This window comes from Glycine soja, chromosome 5 (genome assembly GCF_004193775.1).
Source record: "Glycine soja cultivar W05 chromosome 5, ASM419377v2, whole genome shotgun sequence".
Classification (NCBI taxonomy): Eukaryota; Viridiplantae; Streptophyta; class Magnoliopsida; order Fabales; family Fabaceae; genus Glycine; species Glycine soja.
The window spans coordinates 5,917,796-5,941,738 of record NC_041006.1 but is presented as its reverse complement, the minus strand read 5'-3'; the positions used below and the strand labels follow the sequence as shown (position 1 = coordinate 5,941,738).

Below are 23,943 nucleotides of genomic sequence, written 5' to 3'. Positions count from 1 at the left end.
ACTAGCAACACCATTATACACAAAGCCAAGGACATTTCCAAGAAGAACCCTGAGGCACATGTTTTTGTTGTGTGCTTAAACCATGCTCTCCTCCTTTTGTGCTCCTATTGTTCGGTGATGGTGCTGTCCACAATGAAAAGGAAGATGGAGAGAAGAAGAGTGTGGTTGAGGTGAGGAGGATAAGATGGGGACTTTACAAATTTAGGAGGTGTACCAAGCAAAAAATGGAGTACATTAGTAATTGTCCAAGATCAAGCTAGTTACAACTAGTACATTTGAGCATGGCTTTCATATAATCCTACTTATCAAATTAGAAAATGGAAGTAAGGAGATATGATAATGACTATGCAAATAATTTACATGCTACGTAAGCATTATTAAAAATTCAAAAGTACATTAAAGAACTAAAATGATAGCAAGTTGTTAAGTTTAGAGATTAAATTAAAAAAATTAAAAATTTTCAAAACTAGGAGATTAGTCCATCAACAATATGCTAACAAAGTAGTCTCATTGAGTGAGCAACACACATGATATTCTTTTCGATAACAATTAGGTCCAAAGGTTCTACGTAGGCACGAATGTTTGAATTAACGAAGGAGACTTAACGTTAGGATGAATTTGTTGCATTTTTTACACATTCGCTAAATAAATTTTAATTTTTCATCTTTTAGGTATCAAACTATCACCGCCTTGCACTTTCACATACTATGGGTATTTACCCTTTCTACTTTTAAAAACCAAAATCAAAGAATAGTTTTACAAAATAGTTTAATAAAACTTACCTAAAAATAAGTTTTTTAATTTTTAAATTTTCAAAAACTAAAATCTATTTTCTAAAAGTGTAATCAAACACACCCTTAGTTTTGTTTGGTTCTCATTTAAATAAGGAAGGACAAAATACTTTAGAGGTGTAAAAAAAAAATTATTACTAATTTGAAAATAATAGGGAAGAAAAGTTTAAATTTAGTGGTGTTAAAAATTTTTATTTCTAATTTTTTATTACATAATTGTCCTTCAACAGAAATTATTTTTTATTTTTGTTTTTTATTTTTATTTTAAGTGGTAAAAATATTATTTAGTTTGTTTTTTTTTTTGCATCTTAACTAGGTATTTCATTTGGGTTATTGAGAATATATTTTATATTTTTTATTCTTTTTATTATATTTTTCATTAAGGATATTTATGTCATTGTACAAATATATTTTTCTTATTATTATTTCTTTTTTCTTCTACTTTTTTTCTCTCATTTTTCATTATCAACCAAACATAGTGTAAGTGTATACTAGCATGTGAAGTTTCATGAATATTATTCCATCAGATTTCTCACATGCAAAAATAGAAGTGATTACTATTACTATTGTCTTGTGTGATTGCAGAGTAATTATTGATTAACGATATAATACGGTAACAGTGAGCAAGAGATAGTGCATAGTTAGTTATTTATCTTTGATCAAATAGAGAAAGAAAGAGAAGAATGTGTCTTTATAATGTGGGATGACACCAATCACAAAGAACAATAAAGTTATAAAAGTGTACAACACCCTATTCTCATTTCCCATAATACATTAAGAGTTATATGATATTTAGACATTCCAACCGTACCAATATCTAGTTGATATTCTTTATCTTTATTTCTCTCTTCTTGTCAAATCATGTTATCAATCTCTTATATTTCCCTTATTTTGTATCTGTTTCAAGGTGTATGCACCCTTTGAGGTGTCCAAATATAATTTTTCATCCTCTCTACCAGTTTCTGAATGATGTTTGCTAGACCAATGTTGAATATTTTTTTCAAATCCTATCCTTGAAATAGTTGAAAATAGTAGTGTTCTCCATGCCAATGATTGAAGGCACTGCAAGATGTTCTTGTTCCCTGACATTGAAGGGATTGAGAATGATATGAATAAACTTAGCCTTTTCATAACTCCCATGCAAAAAATAAAAATAGCCAACAAATAAATAAGTGTGTAAGAAAAGGAGCTCCCCTACTCACTTTGATGTCATGAATATTATCTATTCTTCTTCCTTTCATGTTAAGGGGAGTAGAGATAACCTTTGGACGTAATATGAAAAGAGGAGTTGACTAAGTCATTTTCCCATCAAGCTAGATCCAAGGCTTTTCCAATCAAAACATTATAATCAATTGACTCAACCCACATCTTCATCCAACCAACCCATTCAACATCAAACTCCATTTTCAGCAAAAATGTATTCAAGCAACTCCAACAAACTTTATCAAGGATTTTACTAATATCAATTTTTAAGGAAAACTCTCCAAATATACCTCTTTCTTTATATTTCATGAGATGAATAGTCTCAATAGCGACCACAACATTATCAAGAATTGTTCAACCTTAGACAAAAAGTTAATTGTTACTATGAAACACACCTTGGGATGAGGATTTTGAGTCTATCATAAGGCATGAAGAAAGGTTGGTCGAAGACACCGGGATCCTTCTATATCATGTGTTTTGTTGACACACAAGGGTAATATCAATACTATTCAAGTGGGTAAGAAAAAAAAAACTTGCTCCAACCAATCAATGCTAAAATTAAGAATTTCATCTCCTAGAAATCCCAAAAGTTGGATTGAAGTTAGGATCTGAAAAATAACATTCTTAAAGCTTCTCTCAAAAGGTGCCAAAAGCATGAAATTATCTTGAGAATCAATTTGTTGGTGAATACGAGGGATCATACCATCAACCTCCATTCCACTGGAATGAACTTTAAATGCAACCAAATTAAACTTATTTTAAAATAATAAAGGAGCTAAAAATAAAATAGAAGACTAAAAAAATCTTAAAAATTTTCAACATAACTTCTTTTCAAGTTCTCCAAACCAATTTGTGATAAGATTGTGACTAAATCTTCCCACTGTAAAAGAAATATAAACAGTGATGGATAGTCCCCATCCCTCAAGACTCTCCCCCCTTCTTTATGTACTAGAAATAACAAAAAAAATAAAAAATATATATTTATAAAAGAAATTAGGGTATTAAGTTAACATTGCTGACTTTTTTTTATAGTAACGTGTCTACTTCTAGTTTTACATATAAAATTTTAAAAAATTATAAATCTTATTATTTATTAGAAATTAAATATTTAAACTATTGTGGAAAAAATTTCCAATCCCCCATTGACAAAAATATTATTAACTTTAAATTGGGTTTAAGGGTGAAATGACATTCTATGTGACTTTGTAAAGTGAAAAGGTAGGAGATCATGCAATTATACGATTGTATGTGCGTGAAGAAAGGAGAGACATATAAATTTGAAAATTTTGGCTAACGAGGTCATATTCCTAAGGTTGGATTTTATTTCAAGTAAGTTAGAATCAATTTAATCCAATAATTCAATCCAAACAAAAATCATTTAGTTGGTTTGATTTGGTTTTTCAAATTCATCAAGTTCCCGTAATTCAACAAAGTAATATGTTACTTCTGGTTCTATTTATAAGAACAAGTTGTAGTGTAAAATACATTTCAACTTGTTTATTATAAACAGGACCACAAATAGTATTTAGCATAGTCTAACATATTGAACGAGAAATTCATATAATTGTATTTTAAAAGTTATGTGCCAACAACAGTTAATACAAATGATGATATTTTTTGTCTCTTGATCAAGTTGTCTATGGTTTAAATCCCAACATTAAATATGAAATAAATCATGTTGAGAGAAGAATATTCATCTTTGTTTGTGCTCAAAGCTTGGTGAATATTCCGTGTCAACATCGTCATCAGAAAAAAAATTCTAAAAATTATATTATATTTTAAATATTGCGTGACTTTCATCCATCTTTAGGGAGCATTTATTTTACGGATATCGACATGGGAATGTTATTCCCAACTATTTAAAAAAAATGTGTGATATATCTTACAATAATTATTTTATTATCTCATAACAAACATGAAAATAAAAATTTCCAACCACATATTTTTTAGAGTAAATAAGTAATTCGTGAAACAAACACTATAGGTTTAAGTATATCCATATTAATTTGATCAATGGAACATAACCCAAGAAAACAGGAACCTGTTATGCACAACCATTGTTGTTTGGGCCGACAATGACCCAAATTTGTTAAATTATTAATTGGTCTTTCGGACATTTGAACCCATTAGACCAAGAGTGGTACTCTGTAGTGTACATTGACCCATAAAATAAGAAACGATTAAATTTTCCATGCAAACCCATCTTCCGCTCTTCCCCCACCTATGGGGGCCCACCCGACCCAAATTTGAAAAGAGTATTGCTAGGTGCACCCAACATTTAATTAAAATACCAAAACTGTCCCTGCGCTTTTTTCACATTTGTGATGGGTGTGTGTGAGGGTGATCCGTAAATCGTACGGATCAAGTTGATCCATAAGATTGATACTGATCAACTTGATCCGTAAGCCTTTTACAGAACAATACGGATCAACATGATCCGTAAAAGTCTTACGGATCAAGTTGATCCGTAAAAAGCTTACGGATCATGTTGATCCGTATTGTTCCGTAAAAGGCTTATGGATCAAGTTGATCCGTAAGGTTTCTACGGATCAACTTTAATGGCTTACGGATCAAGAGTATTTTTGTCATTTTACCTTAAGTGCTAGGTGCACCAGCAATAATGCTGGGTGCACCTAGCAACACCCATTTGAAAATCACAATTATTTCATTTCACAATGAGCATATGATCGATCCATAATGCAATTCATGTTTTCCTGTTTTTGGCTACAAAGTTTTTTCGACCACTTGTTCTAACCCAAAACTTAAAAGTAATCCATCTCAAATCTTCAAAACCAAACAAAGATTTTGTCAGCATTGATGAATTACTTTATGTTCCAAACAATACATAAAAAAATCGACTTAACATCAAAGAACAAACATGAAACTAAATATAATTGAATGTCAAGAATTAAGAAGGCCCATCACCGGAGTAGCGTTTAACAATTTCCCATTAGTGGAACAAGAAAAGAAAATAGGGAGAGATAAGCTATGATGCACAGACTAATATGATAGTATTCATTTATGATAATATAATGCAGCTTTATTTTTTGGTTACAAACAGATTCTTGGAGGAGTAAAATGAAGTTTGTAAAAACATTCAAATTCTTTCTTTTGTAAAACTAAATTTATAGACCATTAAATTTACTTCGAAATTATACACTGCATTTTGAATTGAAATCCAAAACATAAAAGTATATATAATAAAATACGTGTAAAATACATATCTAAATATGTAAAAAAAATCATTAAATGTAATAAATATATAATTACAATTTTGTAAAGCTAAATTCTAAACAATGAACATTACAAATTATTACCATACCAATTTCATTTCTTTATTGCAATAATACATATGATGCAATGCATAGAGAGGACAGTTTCCATTTTTGGTCCATCAAAAGATAATTTTTTAATATATTTTTGGAAATCGTGAACAATAATTTCATGCTTTTATGTTGTATATATAGCTACCTATATTAGATTTTCATAACTTTTTATAAAAACTTCATATTTCGCCAATACGTATTCAAGTGTATCAATATAAAATAGATAAGAAATATAAATACTTAAAGCAAATTGTTTCAATGGGTGTGATAATATTTTCGCAAAAAACTAACTAATAAATAATTATCCCAAACCCAATTAAGTGAAATTTAACTAGAAAATTGCACTTTACACAAAGTCTCTGTTGAGGAGAAAATTTAAGTAATACTAAAAACTGAAAAACTCCTAACTAATATAGGTCATACCCAACAAAACAAAAGTTGATGGGTCAAACTGGTACAAAACATTGGAGACCCACCAAATCCCTTCTTCTAATGACCATATCCTTAGACCGCACCGCACTTTGGAACACGCACAATTCCACAGCATGCTGTTTCAACCGCTCCCTCACTGTTTCTCCCAATATTTTCTCTCTTTTGGGGTACACACATTCACGGTGGTACAAGTAGGCCCATAATTGTAAATAATAATAATTCACAATGACCAAAACACCCTCAAGATCATTGGTGGAAAGCATCAAACGGCCGGTGTGGAATGGGAGCTGCGGAAGCCCACGGGCCATTGGGCATGGGCCGAGCATGGGCATGGGCATGGGCCATGGGATGATGACGCGTGGCAGAACCAACGGCGGAGGACGAAACAGCCACACGCTCGCAAGAGGGGCACAGAGTGAGCGTCGTGGGTGGGCTCATTTGCATGTAAAACTGGGGGGAAAGTTTCAGTGCTCTAAGCTCCTGAACCTCCTTCTGTAACCTTCTATTTTCCTCCGTCAGATTCTCACAGCACCTTTTCAATACTTCGCAGTCCACCTCAGTTTGCTTCAGCTTAGTCCTGAAAATTAATTTCACAAAAACCACGCTTAATAAAAAATTCACAATAAACCTTATATTAAATCGAATTATTTCATATTATAATATTGTAACTTGTATCTAACCTTGCCCTTCTGTTCTGGAACCACACCTCCACTTGTCTAGGTCGAAGCCCTAGCTGTTTTGCCAGTGCCAATTTTTGCTTCTGCAAAACATTAAAATTAAATAAATCAAATTAGTAATTTTTTTAATTTGTTACATATAAAAATATTTTCAACCGAAATAATCTTGTTCCAGTGGATAGGACCACTATTTAGTACTACCAAAAATATGAGAACTAGTATTATTAAGGTTGTGTTATTGGAAAAAAAAAAATTATTGGTGCAAGTGATATTGAACTAGATCACCCAAAAGCAAGTTGTTAAGTTTTGTTTTGTTTATGAAAAAAACGTGATCGAAAGCCGATGGTAACAACTTACGGGGTTGAGGGTGTTGTGTTCTTTGAAGCTTTCTTCGAGGATAGCGGATTGGTCTTTGGAGAGTCTAAGTTTTTTCCTTGAGGTTTCAGCGTCTTCTTCGTCGCTGATTCCGCGGGAACAGGCTCTGTCCATGTCGTGTTCTTCGCCGTTGGGTTCTCTCTCGCTTCGTTTTCCGCTCACGCACGAGACGGTGCTGTTTGGAGACGAAACTCCCGCTTCCTCCTCGGCGTCCACGGCGGAAGGTAACCGGTTCACGTCGATTCCCCGCAGGAACGACCGTGTTTCGCCTCTGCATGTGTCGGAGTTTCGATCTGGATCTAAAAATAAATAAAAACCATTAATTTTTTTAATAATTCATGCATGTTAGTGTTGATTAATGAAATCATTAAGGATTTGGAGTATTTGGTTTGGCATAAATAAAGAGGGCGGTGCAAAAGATACTGAAAATAAAGGGTGAGAATATTAAACAAGGGTAAAAATAAGAATTTTTTTCTGGAAAAAAAAAACACTCAGTAAGCTGAATCAAAGTGATTGAGAGAATGGAGGGGGAATATGAAATAAAGAGAGAAACTTGAACAGATCTGGAACAATAGCATGCAAATAAAAAACGGGAATTTTTTATATTTTTTGAAAATAGAGTAATTTTAGATTTTTAGTACATACCCGAAGAAGCGAAAGCCTCGTTCCAAGAGGGTTTTTGAGGGTTGAAACCAGAAGGGGAAGAGGAATGAGTAGAGGATGACATGAGACTCAGATGTTGAGGATTTGGGGTACTGTGATGAGGGAAATTGAGACTTAAACTCAAACCCAAATCTTCCTTTTGAACCATCATCTCCGGCTAGCTTTATAAAAATTAGCAATTGAAGTTGAGTTTGAGGGTATTGGGTGCAAAGGGTTTTGGTGAGAGAGAATTGAGGGAGAAGAAGAATAGCAGGGGAGTTTGAGTTTTGGTTTTGGAGTGGTAGGAGGGGCCATGTGGGTGGAGATTATATAGAAAGGAGAGAGAATGGGTGAGAGTGGTGTGTAAGTTCAATGATGACTTTATGTCAGTAAGGTCAGTTATCTCAATCATGACATTTGCCCCCTAAATAATACAACCTGCTTCCTCTGTCTTCCCCCTCATTTACTAGTACTTCATTCATATCTTGGCTATTTATTCTCACCCTTTGACCATTTGGTAAAACAAAATATATCAAATTTTTATATTTCTTTTGGGTTACTAATTCTAAGATATTTTTTTAGAAATTTATTTATTTTTACAAGATTTTTTTAATTAATTTTTAGTTGTATTAATTAACTTTTTATATACATTTATTTAATTATTTTTTCTTTAAATATTAATAAGAAATAATTAAGTAAATAAAATAATAAGAATAATATAAATAATTAATAAATTTAATATAATTAATTAAACTAACTATTTTTTTAGAGACATAAATTAGTTTTAAAAAAATCTTATAATGAAATAATTTTACTTTCACACTGATTTTTTTTGGTAACTTTCACGGGACGATTTTTGCAATTGCACCATTGGATAAGTCCCACTCCCCAACCCAACTAACTCCGATGACATGATATTATCGCCTTTAAAATTTGAATTTACATAAAGGTGTTTGTTAGTATTTCACACATATAAGTTATAAGCCATCGAGCAATCTAAGATTTGTGAAAGGTTTTCTGATAAGACGATAACTATATACATCACATCATTGTTCATGTCACAATTTTTTGGCTGATTAGACTGGTTTTTCCTTTTCTAAAGTTTTGCTAACAAGGCTGATAAGACTAGTTATTCAACTAACATGTGCAATTTAATTAAATTTATATCAATTAATAATATTATTATAGAATCTCTTGATCATCCGTTTAAGACTCTCCCGGCACATTTTGAAAGTACACAAGACAATGATGATTGTTGTAATAGGGAGTTTAAGGTTACCAAAGCAAATAGACATATACAGTAACTTAAAAAAAGTATTTGAATTTTTGTTTTTATATATAATGGAGGGAAAAAAATGTAGTAGCAAGTAAAACCCAAATCACGGATTAATCAAGTAAAATAAGATAAGATCTCATATATAACAAATTATAAGTTCAAATCTTACTTCATTTCTTTGAAGTAAAATAAATATAAATATTTTTTAAATTAGAATATTTTTCCTATCTTAAACTAAAAGGTCATTCCTTCCTCCTAAATTCTTATTTTTATCTACCACAAAAGCATGTAAAACTCAAAACAAATGCAGTTAGGTTTAGGTGGTGGCAAATCGCAAGAAATCTTGAGCATTTAACTTGGTGGGCCAGTTCGCACCTGAAGATTTGCCCCAGGAGTGAATCAGTTCTCTACATCAACGGCTGAGGTCAAATGTGGTATCCATCAAAATCAGCACAGCCAATGGTCATGATTGGAACCAAACAGATAACCTTTTCATTATATTTGGCTTGTCCCTGAGTGGGGCCCCATTATCCCTTATCCTACGCGACACATAAATTTCCACCCATGCGATCACCACGAGGGTCTTCCCCACAGCCAACAACGTCGCTTTCTCTAACTTTTTTTTTTTTTTCTTTTCTTCTATTTGTCCTTTTCCTGTGACTGTTAGTAAAAATTAAAAGTTTTTTACATGGTATTCTTAGAATATTAGTTAAATTTAAAAAATATATATTTACTGAAAAAATCATATAAGAGCAAAAAAAATTATAAATAATATAATTTTATATATTTTAATAAAAAAAAATTTACTTTTAATTCCTTAACTCATACATATTCTAAGACACTCAACAGCATTTGGAAAAAAAAAAAAAAAACCTGTTTGTTTCTTCCTCGTGTCCTGGTAAGAATCGCGCATGGGAGGAAAACGGGTTTTGCTTTACCACGCGTGTTTTCACCGTTACAGCGTTTTCGTACCAATGCCCGTCAATAATTGTTGTCTTGGTTAGGTAAATCAACAATATTACAAAGGACGTAGGTTATCACTTATCAACTGTATCGTACTGCAATATGAACCAAAACAATTCACAACGGCTAATAAGCTTGTAGCCACACTTTCATAATTATGTGCAATAACAGGAAAAGAGAGCAAAGATCATGAGAGAAAATTATTGTGTACTAGGATGGCAATATCATTTGAATTAATATTAAGATCATAAGAGAATAGATTAAATGGGTGAGTTCATTTTTTTATATTATAACGATAAAAAAAATTTAATATAATCAATTCACTAAAAATCATTTGAATATTAATTTTAAAGTAAATAATATAGAAGTTCAGATTAGATATTAATATATATACATAACAAACTATAGATGCATTAGAATATTAATAATTAATTTTTTTTATTAACAATTGAGATTACTTATTATAAAGAAAATAAATTGTACATCTTATTTTATTATTTTGCGCATCTGGTTTTTGAGAGATTATTTCTGCATTATAAGAGTACAGTACTTTTTTTTTTTTTCCTTCTTAGCCATTGATAAGTTTTGGACTTGCGAGTCATGGCTCTAGCCGTTTATGAGCGTAGCCAAATCTAAGCTTTTCTTTTTCCTTGTCTTTTTATTTTTTATTAAGGAGTTAAGAAAAAAGGCAAGGAATTGAATAGAAAAGGGAGACAAGTGTGATTGGTGTTCACGTGGTGCGAAATGAAGAAAGCGTGGAAGAAAAACCTTCCCCCAACACACAATCACATGAACCAACATGCCTCTGCAGGACACGTGCTACAACACCCCCATACGTCTCTTCACACGTGGGTCCTTCTTTTTAATCAGTCTTTTTAACTTTCTTCGCAAATAAAAAAAATGTTTTTCCCATCTTTAAAGTTTCTAAGATATTTACTGTAATCTCAGTCTCTTGACTAAGATTATTTTATAACAGTTCATTCAGAGAATGCATATTTATATATTTGTACATTAGACAGAGATGTTCTCCTTATTTGATAGGAGAAAATTGATAAAAACGACATAGGAAAGTGTGAGGTCTACTGGTATTTTTTTTTTTTTCCTGTGAGAGAAAAGATTTTTTTAAAATACCCTTCTATCCATTTATAATTTTATATTTTTAACAAGGACATAATTGTCTATTTAATAATAATAATAATAAATATTATACAATATATTAAATAATAAACTAATTTTAATTATAAGAAAATTAAGTAAAGGTAAAATTTTAAATTAACATAAAAGAATTACGTTCCATGTTCTATATAATATAATTTTTTTACAACAAATGGTTAAATAATAACAATTTATCTATAATTCTATATGCGATATTAAATACGAGTTTTTTCTTTAAAAATTAAAAAATTATTTTGAAAAGATTAGTTAAAAACACTTTTCTATATACATTTTTACTCAATTTTGACTAATTTTCTTACTTGTTCATACTAGTGACTTGACTGCTTTCATCAAACTAATAAATAGGTTTTATCCGATTTTAATAATCCTAGTTTTTTTGAAAAGATTAGTTAAAAACACTTTTCTATATACATTTTTACTCAATTTTGACTAATTTTCTTACTTGTTCATACTAGTGACTTGACTGCTTTCATCAAACTAATAAATAGGTTTTATCCGATTTTAATAATCCTAGTTTTTTTTTAAATGTGTTCTTTACAGTTTTGTTTTAGTTCTTTATCACCTTTTTAATCACTTAATAAACATTTCGTTAAATATCTTCAGAAAAAAAATCGTTAAATGTCTTTAAAATATGAAAAATATTCCTCCAAACAGTCTTGAGTTTCTATAAGTTGAGAGGAAAAGATGAAATAATAAGCAATTGATAATATAATATGAGGGGAAGAAAAGGATAAAAAAATTCTTAATTAAGTATTTAAAATTTTTTATTATCAAAATAGAATCACTCTTAAAATATCAATATCTTTTTATCAACAAAAGCTTATAACTTTTAATTATATTTGTGCCATGAACTAGTATTTTCTACATAAAATATGTAATTCAACTAACATCATTTACCAATTTAAAACTATGCTCTAAAGAGTAAAGAGAGATGGAGAGTAAACAAAATCGTGGGTGTCATCCTGTCCCTTCACGCACCGACACCTTCCTTATCACAATCATTTGAACACCCCTTGCCTCTTTGCAAAATTTCCACCACCCTCTCTCAAGGCGCGTGTTCTCCACCACCCTCGTTTCCCCTACCTACATTCACACTTGATATCGTATAGGCATGTGTTTGAATTTAAGTTAGAAATGCATTTCATTTAATTCTATCTAAATTTAACAATAAAAATAAAGATAGTGATATTTTTGGAAATTTAAGTTAGAAATGCATTTCATTTAATTCAATCTAAATTTAACAATAAAAATAAAGATGGTGATATTTTTGGAAACATAGGTTATCTCAAACATACTTTCTAACCTTCTATTCAAATATATATTAATTGATCCAGAGAAGTCACAACAACATGCTATTTGATACCTTTTCTATCTTATTATAATTATTGTTTTAGATTATTTTATATAAATTAAAAAGTTAATAAAAAATAGTAATTTTTTAACATGTATTTAATTATTAGTTAAAATTTATTAAAAATTATATAATTATGAGAATCATTAAACATTATGATTTTCAAAAAAATTAAAAAACATATATAAAAGAATATGTTTAAAAATATATTAGTAGCATTTTTCAATCTGGCCATGGCACGTGTGAGTTCACATTTCTTTCTACGTAAATAAAAGGGGGTATTTTAGGTTTGAATTTTGAAACAGCGTCTTCACCATTGTATGGTATCAGTTAGCACATCGCGATCCTATGGTCTGCAATTATTCAAATTGTGACTTTAATCAGTCGTCCATTTGGCATGGTTCACGATTCACTAATAGAATTGAGTTTGCAACTTACAAGTAAGACCCTCCTCCACAGGGAGCGGAAAGCTTTCCCACACAATGGCCCAATGATTGAAAACGGCTTATCCATCACAAACTTTATCAAATTGACTAATCACTGATTCAACCACAAACTTTGTACAACATAATTGTCTTTAAGGAATTAATTAAAAATAAAAGCATAATATATTTACTGCCACCCTTTCAAAATTAATGATATTTTTGTCATTTTCTAATTTTATGTACTGATAATATTTTTTTTTACATTATCAAATAATTAAAAATTAAAATAAGTATAATTTTTAAGATAATCATTATTTAAGTTAACATAGTTATATACATTTCAATTTATTTTATGATTAAATTTTACAGGATAGTTTTTCAATTATAAAATTATTGGTGTTTTATAAATTTAAGTCTAATTAATTTTTTTCACGTATATCCCTATTTTTAATAAAAGTAGATTTGATCTTTACAAGAAATATTATAGTCAGAACATATTTAATAAAACACTTCAACAAACAACAAATAAAATTTACATCTTACAATAAATAAAATCATTTTGACAACATACATTAATATTTAACACGTATTAAATACTTTTTGTCTATATCTACTAACCTTAAACATCAACAAGATAAAAGTAATAATAAAAAATATATATTTATTCTATTAAAATACATGTTCGAAACATGACTCACACTTGATTATACAAACACTCAATCTCAACTACATTTTTTATCATGTTAAAATCACTCAAGTACCTCTCACAAACAAGCATGAGTAGTCTTGCATGTAAGAGACACTAAACATAAGATTCTCCTTACTAATTCCTCTAACGATAAGCACATTATTTATGTCAATTGATCACTTAATTTGTTGTATGTCTCTCAAACCCATATATGTCTTCATTCTCTCTCCTCTAGATACGTTTTGTTCTTCTTAACTAGTCATTAACCTGTCAACTCACTAACTTGAGTGTTCGAATTTTTGTAAATGGTGACCACCTCTCTACTCAACTTAGATGAAACTCTTAGTGTTAGTTAGTTAGTTAGTTTAGTTGGTTGGAAGTTAGTTGTTGTTGTAACTGATTATATATATATATATATATAACCATTTGTACAACTTTGAGAACTAATTTTGCAATACATAGAATTCCATTCACTCTTCCTATTTTTCTTTCTAACTTTTTTGGCAAGCTTTCTTGGTTAGCTTTGCATTCAACAATGGCAGGCACAAGGTTTATGATGGAATCAGAGCACTAGTGCTCTGTTGTGCAACTCCTTGATCTTGAACTTAAATCTTTTCTTTTCTTTCGTTTTCTTCATCATAACCAACGAGACTTCTTTACAAGACCAATCCCTGAATGTCCATAGCCCATACTACCTTCATCTAGGTGAAAATCCTACAACTGCATTCATTTCTCCAGTTCTTGATTCGACAAACTACAACTCATGAAGTCATTCGATGCTTACTGCATTAAGCGCGAAAAATAAAATTGAATTCATAGATGGATAAGTTCAGAAATGTGCGTCAAATCATCCTCTTCATGCAGCTTGGAGGAGATGCAACAATATAGTGGTTTCTTGGCTTGTCCACTCGGTTTCACCCTCGATAAGGCAGAATATCTTATGGATGGATAATGCTAGAGACATTTGGAAGGACTTAAAGTCAAGATACTCACAAGGAGATCTGTTGAGAATTTCAGAGTTGCAACAAGAAATGGCCTCTATCAAACAAGGTAATCAAAGCATTACCGATTACTTCACAAAATTGAAAATTATTTGGGATGAATTGGAAAGTTACAGGTCTGATTCAATATGTTCATGTGATCCAAAGTGTGTATGTGATGCTCTTACTAATGTGATGGAAAGAAAGCAACAAGATCGTATAATGCAGTTCCTTAAAGGTTTAAATGATCAATTTAATACTTTGAGATCCAATGTATTGATGATGGACCCATTACCAAACATAGCCAAGGTTTTCTCATATATTGTTCAATAGGAAAGACAAATCAATAGCAATGAATTAACAAGAAGCATGAGTCTGATCAATGCAGCAGGCAACAATTCATCGAATTCTAGGCCTTCATGTACCTATTGTGGGAAAGATAATCACATTATTGATAAATGCTATAGAAAGAATGGTTTTTCTCAGAATTATGCTTCCAAAGGAGGAAAGGGAACTCAAAGCAATCCTGGCAGAGGAAATTCAGGAGTAAAAGGAAACAAGGTCTAAACGTATTGTGGTTTTTCTAACCATACCATACATGATTGTTACAAGAAGCATAAGTACCCACCTGGACACAAACTTTACAAGGTTTAAAATCCAAACATCAATAATGTCAGTACTATAAGAGAAGAAAGTGATGGTTCACCCTTAGATCGAAATCAAGAGACACAAAATGAAAATGTAAGATTAACTACTAAACAATATAAAGCCTTGATGTCATTACTACAACAACAAGCTCCAGTCCAAAACAATTCACAAATAAATTAGATTGGTACATCTACTAACAAAGGTAGTATATTATCTGTTACTTGTAGTGTTATCAAGACTAGTCAAGATGAGTGGATTCTTGATTCTAGAGCCACAGATCATGTCACAACCTTCCCACATTTATTTTCTTTATGAAAGAAAATAAAACCTATAATGGTTAAGCTTCCTAATGGCCATATAGTTACTGCAACCCTTGCAGGTAGAATCCAGATTACTCATTTTTATACTTGGAAGAAGTTTTATACATTCCTAGCTTTTAATATAACTTGATTTCAGTGTCTATACTGGTTTCCTCTTTACCTTGCAAACTAACATTTATGAATGATAAATGTTTTATCCAGGACATGAACCAGCAGAAGATTGGCACAGTTGAGATGGTAGAAGGACTTTATATACTCAAGATGTTTCCATTCAAGTCTAAGTGCAAGTCTAATTTTGTTAGTTCTAGCATTTCCAATGTTTCTACCTTTTCATGTAATAGAATACCTATAGATCTATGACACTGTAGACTTGGTCATCCATCTTTAGAAAGATTGTTGTTATTAAAACAATTTCATCCTATACTTACATCATATAAGCAATTTATGTGTGAAACCTGTCATCATTCAAAACAGAAAAGATTATCATTTCCTAGTAGTGAATCACATTCTTCTTGTGCTTTTACTCTTATACATGTTTATATATGGGTCCTTGCAATGTAACTTCATTAAATGGTTACAAGTATTTCCTTACTATAATAGATGATTACTCAAGGTTTGTTTGGGTTTTTCTCATGCATTCAAAGGCTGAGACATAGTGTTATTTAAAGAATTTTTTTGTCAATGTTGAAAGGCAGTTTGAGACAAAAGTAAAAGTGATTAGGTCAGATAATGGACCAAAGTTTATCATGAGACAATTTTATGATGATATTGGTATTGTGCATCAAACTACTTGTATTGAAACACCCCAACAAAATGGCATTGTTGAAAGAAAACATCAACATTTGCTCAATATGACTCGATCTTTGTTATTTCAATCAAATCTTCCAACTGTGTTGTGATCATATGCATTGATTCACTCTACTATTCTTATCAATTGCATGCCCTCTCCCTTTCTTAATAATCATACTCCCTATGAAAAATTACATGGAAGAATCTATGATATTGAGTCTTTAAGAGTGTTTGGGTGTTTATGTTTTTCTAGTACTCTAGTAGCTAATAGAAAGAAAATAGATCATAAGGCTGCCACTTCTGTATTTTTTGGGTTTTAAGCCAAACACCAAAGGATTCATTATGTTTGATCTTAAAACCAAGGCCATATCTATCTCTAGGAATGTGATCTTCTATGAGGATTTTTTTCCATTCATTGGCCAAGACAAACCTGATCCTGTCACTGTCCTTCCTATTCCTCCTTCCCATTTCATTGATTAATCTGATGGTGTCTCATCAAAATTACCAGTTTATCATATCATGCCTGTGCCAAATAATATTGATTCTGATCCCTTGAATTTAGAGCAGTCCCCTAATATAACCAAAAGATCTCTGAGACAGACACACAGACCAAGCAAGTTTAAGGACTTCCATGTTTCATACCCAACTTCAACTGTAGCTAGTTATTCTACAGGTACTTGTCTCTATCCTTATAATTTTGTTCTTTCCTATTGCAAATTGTCTCATTCTTATCACAATATCATTTTATCCATTACACAAAGTCTTGAACCTCAATCCTATAATGAAGCTTCTAAGGATCCTATCTAGATAGAAGCACTGAATGCAGAGATTAAGGCTTTAGAAATTAATGATACTTGGGTTTTAACTGACATGCCTCAACATAAGAATGTTATTGGCTGTAAGTGGGTGTATAAGATCAAGCACATATCAGATGGGTCAGTGGAGAGACATAAAGCCATATTAGTGGTCAAGGGCTACACTCAAGTGGAAGGGCAAGATTACCTAGACACCTTTTCTCCAGTTGCCAAGCTAACCACAGTGAGACTTCTATTGGGCTTAGCTGCTACCAATAAATGGTATCTTAAGAAATTAGATGTGAATAATGCTTTCTTACATGGTGATTTAAATGAAGAGGTGTACATGATGCTTCCTCAAGGTATACAAGTAGCCAAGCCTGAGCAAGTTTGTAAGTTGCAAAGGTCCCTATATGGACTGAAACAAGCCAGCAGGCAAAGGTATGCCAGGTTGTCTTCCTTTCTGATATCACATGGGTACAAGCAGTGTGCTTCAAATCATTCTTTGTTTCTCAAGCATGGATTCAACATTATCACTACTCTGTTAGTTTATGTGGATGATATTGTTTTGTCAGGCAATGATTTGATTGAAATACAAGGTATTACACAATTGCTTGACAATGCTTTTAAGATAAAGGATTTAGGTGACCTGAGATACTTCTTAGGTTTTGAAGTAGGTAGAAAACCTACTAGTATCAATCTGTCAAAGGAAGTATGTCTTAGACATTCTCAGTGATGTTGGTATGCTTGGATCTAAGCTAGTATCTACTCCATCAGATTATGCTACTAAACTGCATCAACAATCAGGAACTCCTCTTTCATTGGAAGATGCTTCCTCTTTTAGAAGGTTAATTGGTAGGTTGGTCTACTTGACTAATACAAGGCCAAATATCACTTATGTTGTGCAACAACTGAGCCAATTTGTTGCTACTCCCACCTTAGCTCATCAACAGGCTGTTGTTTGAATTCTCAGGTATATTAAGGGATCCCAGGAGTAAGGATTTTCCTTTTTACTGCAAGTAAAGTTCATTTAAAAGGGTTTAGTGATTCTGACTGGACTGGTTGCATTGACACTAAAAGGTCCATCACTGGTTATGCTATGTGCATTGGTGACTCATTGATTTCATGGAAATCCAAGAAGCAAGCCAATGTATCTAGAAGCTCATCAAAAGCCGAATATAAAGCACTTGCCAACACCATTTGTGAACTACAATGGCTTACCTATCTGCTGGAAGAATTCAAAGTAGACTTTCAGAAACCTGCCACTTTGTATTGTGACAACAAATCTTCTCTTCACATAGTTGTGAATCCAGTGTTTCATGAAAGAATAAAGCATATTGAGATTGACTGCCACATAGTTGGAGAGAAGGTGTTAAGTGGTCTTGTGAAGTTGCTTCCCATTCCTTCTACACATCAATTAGTTGGTGTTTACACTAAAGCCCTAATGTCTGGTGCTTTTAAATTTCTGCATTCCAAACTATGAATGTCTGATATCCATTCCTAGTTTGAGGGGGACTCTTATTGTTAGTTAGTTAGTTAGTTGGAATTTAGTTTAGTTGATTAGAAGTTAGTTGTTGTTGTAACTTATTATATATATATATATATATATATATATATATATATATATATATATATATATATATATATATATATATATATATATATATATATATATATATATATAATTTGTACAACTTTAAAAACTAATTTTTCACTACATAGAATTTCATTAATTTTTTGTTTCCTATTTTTCTTTCTAACTTTTCTTGTAAGCTTTCTTGGTTAGCTCTGCATTCAACCATGACAGACACAAGATTTATGAGGAACAATACCATGCAACTCTCAATCTCTCTTTAGCTTTCGTCAGTACTTGGTAGAAGCAAGTGTAGAACAATATAATATACAATGTTTTTTTTAAGTAACTATTATTAGTAAATTTTATTAAGTATTTTAATAAGGTTCTTAAAACATAAGTTAAAACTCATTGTTTAGAGATTTCTTCACTAGTGCGTACATGCAAAGAGTACAAGTATTAACTGCAAATCACATTTACGGGAGAATTAATTATGAAATACAGGATGATAACTATAATTCTCTTGTGAATTGAACCTATATGTAACATGTTTGGCTTATAATTGTAAAATTATGTTTGATAAAAAAAGTAACTTTACCAATGAATCAAAACTCTTTTTTTATGGTTGAACTTGTCTTTGAATGCATGTCACACGATTTTTAATTGCAAACTAAATATGCACATTGTTTAGTAGCCATAAAATCTCATTCATTTAAGAGTGAAGATTACATATCTTCTAAATCTATTAAGATGTTTTTTTTTATCAAGAATAAAAATGTGACTATCGATGAAACACCTAAACAAATAATACTTCAAATACAAGCAACCTAATTATATGTGCAAATTTAGGGTCGGAACACACACATTATGGTACAATCTAGGGTGATAATAAAGGAGGCAAATTTCCCCATTTGGGGTCCTTTTGCAAACTTATTCCCCAAATGGGGTCGTTTTGAAAGAATTTCCGCCATGGTGCTATTTTGTACGTGGTTTGCATGGATTTTGCATGGAAACCGCAAGCTTCAATGGCGAGTTCATGAGCACAGGACACGTGGATATAGCAACCCGCTACTGGTGCTGGCGATATCAGGGGAAGGCGCGTCCCACCAGCGGTGCTGGCGATTTCAAGGCTGTGCTGAAATCACAGCATTGACTGGCGATTTCCAAGGGCTACGAGTAGGGTGCAGAGAGAGAGGCACATAAGCCATTTCCGAGGCTCTGCACGGAGCTGCAACTGCAGAGCAGGGAGTCGCCAACAGGAACTGCGACTTGGAGAGGAAACCGCCAGTAGTGTTGGCGATTTGCATTCGTTAAATCCCCCCCTTTCCCCGTAGACCCATCACGCGAAAAAAAAGCAGAAAGAACGTGAGTATTGTTGCTATTCGTGTGTTGCTGTTCGTGTGTGTTAGAGGATCCAGCAGAAAAAAAAAAAAAAAAAGCTAGAACGTGAGTGTTTGTTGCTGTTGGTGTGTCTTAGAGCATTCAGCAGAAAAGAAAAAGAAAGGTAGAGGAAGCTGTTGGTTCTTAAGTTTCAAAAACTTTCTCCCAAAATAAATTCAATTGTAGTAAGTTTGTTTAATTAAAATTTTATTTTATTTATATTCTGATTATAATTAGTAATATATGTTATTAGTTTTGTATCTTAAGTTAGTTTTAGTTAGAAATAGTTTTGTGCAATAAATTTATTTTTAGTTTTAAATAATATTAGGTTTAGTTAAATATATTTATTTTATTTGTATTCTGATTATAATTAATAATGTATGTTATTAGTTTCCTATTATTTTAAGTTAGTTTTAGTTAGAAATGATAAATTAAGTTTAGTTTGATAATTATAGTTTTGTACAATAGATTTATTTTTAGTTTTAAATAATATTAGGTTTAGGTTTAGGTTTAGTTAAAAATATTTAAATTTTGTATGCTAATTTAGGTTTAGTTTGATAAAAAAATTTTATGTTAGATTACGTTACATTAGTGGTATGTTTAGTTTTAGTGAAATATATTTAAATTTTGTATGATAATTTAGGTTTATATGATACATTGTATAAATTTTTTATGATAGATTAGTTTTCTATATGAGATTTATATGATATTAGGTTTAGTTTTAATTTTGTATATATATTATGTTAATTTTTTTTTGTAAATATATATATTACGTTATATATTACATTACATTAAATATATATATTATGTGAAGTTATAGTTAGTTAGTTTTTGTAGGTAAATATATATGTTACGTTATATATTACATGATATTAAATATATATATATATATATATATATATATATATATATATATATATATATTACGTTATATATTTATATTTAGTTAGTTTTATTTTTAAATGGTAATCTATGTTATTTATTTAAATTTATGTTTATTTAGTTTTAATTAAAAATGATAAATGATGTTATTTAAAAAAAATTGTGTTAGTTATTTTTAGTTTGAAATGGTAAATTAGGTTTAATTTGTTAATTTAAATTATTTAGTGTAGGTTTAGTTTTAATTACATATATTTAAATTTGCTATGCTAGGTTAGTTATATAATTTTGTATATATATTATATAAATTTATGGCTATATATATATGATGTTATTTTTTTAAAAAAAAATTTGCATGTAATTTATTTTATTTACGGAATAGATTTAAATAAATTTTTTATATATTTAAATTTTGTTATATATTTAAAAAAATTCTTTATATATTTTGTTATTTGTTAAAATTTAAATTGTGTGGGATATATAATTAATTATTTTATTGTAAATGTAGTTAGTTTTATTTCTTTATAACTAATGTATAAATTATTATGTGAATTTATTGTATTTCTTTTTTTGCAGTATCAATGGCATCTTCGTCATCATCTTCATCAAATATTAAAATTAAGTCTGGTCCGATTGATGGAGACGTACTATGGATGCAAGCTAAACATGTTTCAGAACATGTTTGGAACGGGGAAGAAGACCGCAAATTACACATAAGACGAGCTGTCCCCACGTATCAAGGGGAAGAAGAAATTCCAGAGGAAATTATTCCTCTTCTTCGGCAATGCGGTTTTTATTGGATAATCAAGATGGACTATTTAAAAATAAACGCTTCATTAATTACTGCTTTGATTGAAAGATGGAGGCCCGAAACACATACCTTTCACATGAGATGTGGGGAGTGTACGATTACTTTTCAAGATGTCTCAGTATTATTAGGTATGCGTGTTGACGGGGCACCATTAATTGGTCAAACGAATCTTGATTGGGCTGAATTGTGTGAAGAATTATTGGGAGTCAGACCACAGGAAGGTGAACTCCAAGGCAGTGTCGTTAGATTAAGCTGGCTGGCTCATCATTTTTCACACATCAATAACCATGACGGGAACGTAGAACAATTACAAAGGTTTACCCGTGCATGAATTCTTAGGTTCATAGGAGGAGTCATATTTGTTGATAAAAGCAGCAGCAAAGTTTCCCTACGGTACCTACAATTTTTACGGGACTTTGACCAGTGCAGCACTTATGCATGGGGACCTGCCGTGCTTGCCTATTTATATAGAGAGATGTGCAGCGCCACCGATTACAAAATAAAATCAATCGGAGGCATGTGCATCTTAATCCAAATCTGGGCATGGGAACGATGCACGACTTTGGCTCCAAAGAGGACTCCTCCCGTGATCCAAAATAAGCCACTCGAACACAGGTTAGTTGTTTTAAAATTAAGATTTCATTTAAATAGGTCTAATAATGTAACGCGTGTCCATTGATGATTTCATATTTTTGTTAGGTGGTTGCGACGTGGAAATCAACATATTGGGAATGATGATCTGATTGTATTTCGTCGCAAGTTGGATATCATGAAAAGACATGAGGTAAGAAGATCATAATGAATTCGTTAAACAATTAATACAATGTCATGTTTAAGTGAAAATTAACAATTTTGTTATTGTATGCAGTTTCTGTGGGAGCCTTACACAACAACTGTTATGTCATCGTTGCCTCCGATATGTTTGGTTGGTAGCGTAGCGTGGTGCGCGGTGGTGCCACTAATTTGTTTCCATGTTGTTGAGTGGCACCAACCCGATAGAGTGTTGCGACAATTTGGGATGCAACAACCTATTCCCGAATGTCCTTCGCAACCACTAAATATCCATGGGCTAACGCTGAAAGGCAAACAATCTGAAAATTGGTTCCAGTTGTTAGCCCCAATGATCAGCCAATGGAATAATCGAGCTGAGTTTAGGGTTGACGTGTATCCTCGACAGGAGGGCCTATTGAGTTTTAACTCTGATTACATGGTGTGGTATAGGCGAAAAACAAAGATGTTTGTCGACCCAAACAATGCTAACACAGCTACATTGGTATTAATTTATTTTTCAATTTTTAACTTCAATTTATTTTTCAAAGCATGGGAATTAATGTGTGAACCCTAATATAATTAACTTAATATATTTTTCTCCTTAAAAATTTTCAACTTGGAGGAACTTAAATATATATAAGAAAGGATTTAATAAAAGTCTCAATTTACTGATCTCCCATATTTTTCTAAAAGTCCTTGCCAAAGATTATACTAATTAGGACTTACAAGGTGCTAAGAAATAAATTATAATATTAAACAATTTTTATTAAGAAATAAATTATTACAACTTCATATTAAGAAATAAATTACACTCAAAATACTTACTTCAAATAAATATGATGCTATAAATATTTTTAATTTTAAACACAGTTAAAAGTATAATATTAAACAATTTTTATTTTACATACACAAATTTTTAATATTGATAAAAAAAATTTAATTTTCCATACACAATTTTTAACATACATAATATTTATCAATTTACTTAAACTCATAAACAAAGTTTCAACACACACGAATAGGCATATATAAAACTAATTTATAAAAAAATTAATTCAACAAAATACTGATCAAATTTAAACGAAGCTAACAGTGCTTGGACTTTCAACAAAATGCTTGCTAACAGTGCTTGCTAACAGTGCTTGGTTGAGACTTTCAAACCTTGAAATAAACTTTGAAGATTGATAAAATTAAATGAAGCAAATTTGGACAATTTTGAAAACCTCTGAAGAACGCACTAAAATTCGAAGCACTCAGATGGTAAGTTTTATAAACACTGAGCAGTATATAAAGTCCCAGGAGGTGCAAATCGCCATTGGAATGGGCGATTTCCATGTGTGCAAATCGCCAAACCAAATGGCAACTCTCCCCTAAGCCCAAAAAGTCAAAAAACCAGCTGCAACTGCGTCCTGCACGTCCTGCAAAGTCTGCAACCCTAGACTCTAGCCTGTCTGAAATCGCCAGTCAAAGCTGCGATTTCAGCACAGCCTTGAAATCGCCAACACCGCTGGCGGGACGCGCCTTCCCCTGATATCGCCAGCACCAGTAGCGGGTTGCTATATCCACGTGTCCTGTGCTCACGAACTCGCCATTGAAGCTTGCGGTTTCCATGCAAAATCCATGCAAACCACGTACAAGACAGCACCATGACGGAAATTCTTTCAAAACGACCC

General features: G+C 31.4%; 1 pseudogene across 1 annotated transcript; it reads right to left on the bottom strand.

Annotated features, from left to right (window-relative positions):
* Window positions 1-5,618: 5,618 nt before the first annotated feature.
* On the bottom strand, window positions 5,619-7,846 carry LOC114412195 (annotated as a pseudogene). The gene is made up of 4 exons (XR_003666603.1): window positions 7,450-7,846; window positions 6,787-7,103; window positions 6,433-6,512; window positions 5,619-6,329 (listed from the first exon to the last, which is right to left on the bottom strand). The product of XR_003666603.1 is annotated as a homeobox-leucine zipper protein HAT4-like (transcript).
* Window positions 7,847-23,943: the final 16,097 nt, after the last annotated feature.